The sequence below is a fragment of the Babylonia areolata genome, chromosome 15, assembly GCF_041734735.1.
Source record: "Babylonia areolata isolate BAREFJ2019XMU chromosome 15, ASM4173473v1, whole genome shotgun sequence".
Taxonomy (NCBI): Eukaryota; Metazoa; Mollusca; class Gastropoda; order Neogastropoda; family Buccinidae; genus Babylonia; species Babylonia areolata.
Genome location: NC_134890.1, coordinates 2527648 through 2535147, shown reverse-complemented (window position 1 = coordinate 2535147; position 7500 = coordinate 2527648). Strand labels below are relative to the sequence as shown.

At 39.5% G+C, this 7500-nt stretch overlaps 1 protein-coding gene across 3 annotated transcripts in view; it reads right to left on the bottom strand.

The window, feature by feature from the left end:
• The window catches only part of LOC143290139 (uncharacterized), a 75054-nt gene that overhangs the window by 20217 nt on the left and 47337 nt on the right, over positions 1–7500 (bottom strand). The gene's annotated exons all lie outside the window — the stretch shown is intronic.

Below are 7500 nucleotides of genomic sequence, written 5' to 3'. Positions count from 1 at the left end.
ATCCTTTGTTCTATATTCCGTGCTTTGTATCCTTTGTTCTATATTCCGTGCTCTGTATCATTTGTTCTATATTCCGTGTTCTGCATCCTGTGTTCTATATCCTATGCTCCCGTGTTCTTTGTTCTATATCCTGTGTTCTGCATCCTGAATTCTATATCCTGTGTTTTGTATCCCGTGTTCTGTATCCTGTGTTTTGAATACTTTGTTCTACATCATGTGTTCTGTATCCTGTGTTCTACGTCATGCGTTCTACGTCATATCCTGTGTTTTGTATCCTGTGTTTTGTATCCTGTGTTCTGTATCCTGTGATCTGTATCCTTTGTTCTGTATCCTGTGTTCTTGTATCCTGTGTTCTCTATCCTGTGTTCTGTATCATCTGTTCTCTATCCTGTGTTTGAAGTGGAGTGTTAGCCAAGTGGTAACACGTCCGCCTAGGAAGCGAAAGAATCTGAGCGTTCAAGTTCGAATCCCATTCTGTCCAATACTTCCCCCCCCCCACCCACCCCCTCACTAGGCCTCCAGTGGTGGTCTGGATGTTAGACGATGAAAGGAAGTTCCCTGCGTAGCATATTTCTGTCTCCATTTTTTCCCCATTTCTCTGTCACAGTTTCTTTGTGGAACTCTTATGACTTCGTCATGGAATGATTGTGTTGTATTGCATTGCATCCTGTTGGACTGCATTGCATTGCATCGTATCGTGTCGTGTCGCGTCGCTCCGCATAGCATCGCATCGTATTGCATCGTGTTGGACTGCATTGCATTGCATCGTATCGTGTCGTGTCGCGTCGCTCCGGATAGCATCGCATCGTATTGCATCGTGTTGGACTGCATTGCATTGCATCGTATCGTGTCGTGTCGCGTCGCTCCGCATAGCATCGCATCGTATTGCATCGTGTTGGACTGCATTGCTTTTCGTCACAACAATTCTTTTTACTGAGTTTGCAAACGGTCGGCTCTTTTCGGGGAGAGCACGTCACTACACAGTGATGCGTCACCCACATACCGCAAAGTAAGCGAACACGATTGACACATGAATGGCGACTGGCTGTCCACAAGGGAGTTCTGGCGATTGAGGAGAGGCGTCTTCAGGACCTAGACCAGGAGCGTCAATCCCGCCAAGAGAGGAGACGAGGCCTGTCATCTGCTGTTGCCTGCCCACAGTGCGGCCGTTCTTGTGCGTCTACCTTTGGGCTGTGTTTCCGTTTCCGGAGCTACTGACGTCTTACTTGCTCGCGATGGACTTTTACGATTTATTATTTTAGAATTAATTAATTATATATATATAATAAAAGAATAGGTCGTTATGGCGAACCCTTTTGGGTCAGGAACTACGTGATGGTAAGCAGACATAGCGCTGGATCAACTTTTTTTTCAGTCACTAAAGATCATTAGCAGACAGTTTCGCGTATATATATTTATTGTGTTTGTCCTTCAACCATGAAAGCTTGACTGATGGGTTTTTATTCCTCTGTCGGGCGTTTATTAGCAGAAGTGTTACGGCAATAACAACAAAAAGAAGGAATGAAGGAAGAAAGAAAGCGAAGGAAGGAAGGAAGAAAGAAAGGAAGGAAGAAAGGAAGAAAGAAAGGAAGGAATGAAGGAAGAAAGAAAGCGAAGGAAGAAAGGAAGAAAGAAAGGAAGGAAGGATGGAAGAAAGAAAGGAAGGAAGGAAGGAAGAAAGAAAGGAAGGAATGAAGGAAGAAAGGAAGCGAAGGAAGAAAGGAAGGAAGGAAGGAAGAAAGAAAGGAAGGAATGAAGGAAGAAAGGAAGGAAGGAAGGAAGAAAGAAAGGAAGGAAGAAAGGAAGAAAGAAAGGAAGGAAGGATGGAAGGAAACAAAAATAGACCGAATAATAAACAATTACACACAAAACCAAACAATGCGATCCTCATTTTGTTTCGTTTTTTTTTTTCTTCTTTTCTACAACTTGTCTGTGGAAAAAAATAAAATAAACGCTTGCACAGTGGGCATTTATCTTCTGGAAACAAATCCTGCCTCCACCCTTAAAAAGGACAAAAAGACTATAACACAAAAAACGTTTGCAATCCCAATGATTTTCATAGGGCAATGGTCACGACAACCACTCAAACCGCCTCCTATGTTTGTTCAGAACAGACATTTTGACAACAGGATCCTGCAATATGTTACTTTTTATTCATTTTGCACCACCTAAAATCATAACTCTTCTCAATCATTTTTGTTGCTTGCTTCAAAACTCTACACCCGATACGTTAAAAAGCGTGCCTTGGTTTTCTGCATTACTCAGTGGCTTTTTTGTGAAGTATTCCCAAACTTCTTGGCACTAGGCTGCTGATACACCTTTAACTCACTCAGTACGCCCAGTCCTCTCTTCTCCTCTACACAGACCCCTCGGATGTCCAGTGGGTGTCTGAATGACCCAAACTTTAGCTTCCGTCGTCAGAATTGTGGTATTCTTTGTCAACATTCACGTCTTCAGTATAAGAGCCTTCCGCTTGCAATATTTTGATGATGGTAATTGGGGTGAAACGCTGTTAACATCGTCTCTTTCGCCGTTCGTATGGAAAGAGTTAATCCTTGGAAAGAGCGAGCTGAGTTACAGAGATAGAGAAGGATAGACAGATAATCAAAGACATACATAGAGAGACGAGTGTCGTGCAGACAGACAGGCAGAGACACTGTGCGATGTTGAGAGAGGATTAGAAAGGAAGTTAGATAGAAAGAGAGGGGGAGAGATAGATAGATAGATAGAGAGAGAGAAAAAAAAACGAGAGAGAGAGAGAGAACTCAGAACTCAGAACTTTTTTTTTTTATTCAAGGATTAAGATTTTGGGCATGGCCCATTCTTCCAACCTGTCCTTGCTAATCTACATCCGTTAGAGAGAGAGAGAGAGAGAGAGAGAGAGAGAGAGAGAGAGAGAACGCGAAAGTGAGAGAGAGAGAGGACAAGACAAGACAAATTCTTTATTTCGAGGATAATAGATAAGCACTGGTGTGCTTTTTTTACATCCAGTCCCCGCCGTGAATAGGGTCTACACTACACAATATTTGATAAAATGAAAGCATGAGGGAGAGATAGATAGATAGATAGAGAGAGAGAGAGAGAGAGATTAGACAGGCAGGCAGACATACAGGCAGAAAGGCAGACAGGCAGACAGACAGACAAGACAAGAAGTGGAGGAGGAGGGGGATGGGGGGGGGGGGAGGAAAGATGGCAACCAATGCTCGACCGATTTTTTGACGTTTAAAAAAAAAAAAAAAAAAAAAAAATTATTTATCTATTTGTTTGTCTATTTTATCAATCTATTTATCTATTTCTAGTGACAGCGTCTTTGTGGACAAACAGACAGAATGGGTGAGAATCACAGAGGTGGAGAGAGACAGACAGACAGACAGACAGAGAGACAGACAGACAGATGAGGGGCAACAGGGCAGGAGGGGGTTAAAATGACCTCTGCTTCCCTGTTTTTCTATTAGTTTTTTGGTTTTTTTTAGGAAATGTTGTGTGCGTAACAGAATGATATAATTCAAGCGGACAATACCTAAGTTCGTGGAGCAAATAATGCATATAACCAGCAACAACAACAACAAAAAAATGTAACACTATGCGCATTGCAGTTCCGCTTGGCCATTTGTCGGGAACTAATGATTGTCTTTGTTTGTTTGTTTCTTGGCTTTTATGTTTGTCTTTTCTTTTCTTAACTTTGAAATCACGAGACTAAACGTCACTGCAAGCATACACTACACTACACTACAGCACGACACAGTACAGTCCAGAACAGTATCGTGCAGTGTGTTCCAATGCAGAGCAGTAAAACATAAAGCAATACACTACACTACACTACACTACACTACACTACACTACACTACACTACACTACACTACACTGCAGCACGACACAGTACAGTCCAGAACAGTATAGTGCAGTGTGTTCCAATGCAGAGCAGTAAAACATAAAGCAATACAGTACACTACACTACACTACACTACACTACACTACAATACAATATGTCTTTATTACCATGTGTACCGGGGCCACAAGGAATATTGGGGTTGGATAGTACACATGCACGCACCTCACACACACAAACGGAAAACACACACACACACACACACACACACATGCATGCATGCATACACACACACACACACACACACACACACACGCACACACACACACACACAAACACACACACACACACGCACACACGTTTGAACAGAAGCTGCATATTACATGTGGATGGGGCTGATGACTAGATTTTCAAGTACAATACAATACAATACAACTTTACCTATCCGACTGGAAATGATTGGTGCATTCAAAGTCTTGTTACTCACACACTACACTATCAGCCCTATGACGACATACATATGAAAATGACAGAGGATGATTCAAAAAGTCAAAAGATGAAGCCATATTAACCTGAATAAAATCATGAAAGTAGTCCAACATGTTTTAAGTCGTAGACAGCACTTTGAATTCAAATCCTTGTCGCTAGCGGGGCAACGGTGGCCACTGGACGTAATTGGTTAATTGAGCTATTTCGATGGTAATACGAGAATCGCTTTAAATTACTTGATTATAATTATGATCGGTTTATCTTTTTTTAAAATTATTATTATTATTTCATTTTATTTAACCTGTTTCATTTTCTTTTCGCTCAATTGTAATCCTTATTTTTAACGTTGAATTCACGCTGTTTGGTATCACAGAATGTAATTTGGAAGCCTGTGCTATATCTTAAATATCTGTTTATGAATTTTGTATGTTGTATAATAAAACGTTGTGTTGTATTGGGGATGAAATGTCTTTTCTTTTCTTCTTATGTCGTCTTTTCTTTTTTTAGCAAATGTGTTAACAATTTCTCTTTTAGTGATGGTGAAGAATTCTTGTATCTGGAGTCAGTTCTGTGGTTCTTACCTCCCTTGCCTTTCCCTTCATGCAAAACTGAATCGGAATAGCTCGAAGCTGTCTTGAAGCCTCGTAGCAAACTGAACGACAGAGAAACTAACAAAACTGTTTATGAATATATTACACAAAACAGCTGTATATACAACCCAATACAACACATCAAAACACAACACAACACAATACAACGCAACTAAAGGGCTTTTTAGAAAGACATTCTTGTAGTCCTGTCTGATTCTTTGTATTTTTTACTTGACATTTTCAAATCAAACAATACTGTCGGAGCCAATAATGCAACGCAACCGAAGACAGCCAAATCACGTTGCAATTCACAGTAAAACATCATGTAAGAAGGCCTTAAAAAAACACACACAAAGAAAACCAAACCAGCAAGATCAACACGGAAACGGAAAAAAAGAGGTAGAAAAGGGAAGAATAAAACCAAAACCAAAATCAACCCCCTCTCTCTCTCTCTCTCTCAATGTTCTCAATCAATCCTACACAAGTGAAAAACAGCATCAATAAATGGAGCAGTTTACGTAACACAATATGCCATAAGGTGGGAAAGATTTTGTTGTTGTTGTTGTTGTTGTTGTTGATAAATAATAGATAAGAGTACATAAATAAGTGAATAAATACATAAATAGATAAATAAATAAATAATAATTACAATATGGAAAAAAATGTAATAATAATAATAATAATGATAAATAAATAAGTAAATAAACAAGACAACAATGATAATAAATAAGCAAACAAAAGCAAAACATCAAGGCCTGACTAAGCGCGTTGGGCTACGCCGCTGGTCAGGCATCTGCTTGGCAGATGTGGTGTAGCGTATATGGATTTGTCCGAACGCAGTGACGCCTCCTTGAGCTACTGAAACTGAAACTGTTGCTGTTGTTGTTGCTGTTGTTTTTAAAGGAGGTTGGGCAATGGTGTTGTTTAATTGTTTCTGGAAGTGAGTTCCACAGTGTGGCGCCTGAGTGAACCAGACTGGATTTGAACAAGTCAAGTCTTAGGACTGTGAATGGACTTTTACGGGGCTCCTCGCTGACTGTACAGAAGATTTGTTTATGAATGTTGGTGGTGCATTACCTGTCATAATCTTGTGCATTGTGATTCTTTTGTTGTACTCTAATCTACGGATCAGTGGGAGAATATTCGCTTGTTTATTGTCTGAGGCAGTCTAAAAGGGAATTCTTTTGAGGGAGTACCAGCTTGAGCCTTCGTTTATGAAGATTCTGTAATGGCTTCATGGTATTCGCACTAGCAGAGTCCCATAGTGTTGATGCATAATATATTGTAGACTGGATATGTGCTTGAAAAATCAACAATTTCCGTGAGTGAAGGTCAAGGAAATGTTTGATTTTGGATAGTTTTGGATGGGTTTTCTGGGCTGTCTTTCTGCAAAAGGGAATTTATGCGAGGATTCCAAGTGAAATTGTCGTCCATTATGATTCCCAGATATTTATGATCACTGACCTGTGCAATAGGTTCACCTTTAAGTTGAATAGAAGGAAAGTTATCTAGGGTGTTTTTGCTTCTTTTCTCTAGTTGTGGTAAGAGAGAGAGAGAGAGAGAGAGAGAGAGAGAGAGAGAGAGAGAGAGAGAAGTATAGATAGATAGATAAGCAGATAGAGAGATACGGATATGGATGATTTATTCATGACAGGTCATGGACCCTAATGAAGGGCTATGTGAACAAATCATAATACATTGACACGAAGTGCAAAGAATGCAATGATTAAACCGGATACAAAAACACTGCATTAATTAGAATTAATAGAAGTTTATCACGTGGCTATTTCTCTAAACTTAAAAGCCTTGTACAAGTACTAAGGGAGATGTATAGATAGGTAGATAGTCAGATGGAGAGATTCAGATTCAGATGGTTTATTCATTAAGGCCAAAGCCCCATATGAACGAGGGGCGATAACAACATTAGTGTATGTCACCAGAACTATAGCAATTAATCATGACATAATTAAGTGAAATTAAGTGAAATTAAGTTAATTAAGTGAAAAGCTTTATATAAATATAGAGCCAAATTACGTATAAGTCCGTCATCTGTAGATGTCATCAGCAGATTAAATCGAAATCAACATGGATATATATATAATATTTCTTTGGGATAGATTTTTCACGAAGAAGACACAAAACGAAGCATTTCAAAACAAAGTGTACTTCATCTTCTATCGACTCTTTACACAATGGACAAAAGAGATCAGAATCGTGTACATTTTTATAGCGGTACCTGTGGGTGTTTATTTCCGATATACCAAGTCTAAATCTTGCCAAAATGAATCTGAGATGTCTATCCATATTAAACAAGAGATAATTCTTCACTAAATGAGTAGAAACATAACCCCTGTATATACCAAACCTTTCACTAGACTGAATATGGTTTTCCCAATTCTGCCATTTACAATCGATCATGCGCTGGCGAAGAGTTTGCAAAAATGCATTATCTAAACCTAAAAATACCAAGCATACCCAAACCCGAGTTCACAAATACATATTCGTATATTTGAAACCCAGTTTCGTTTGCCTCTTAAGTCTAAGTCATATAACATGCTATACGATTTTCTTGGCAGTCGATCTGCACTCATT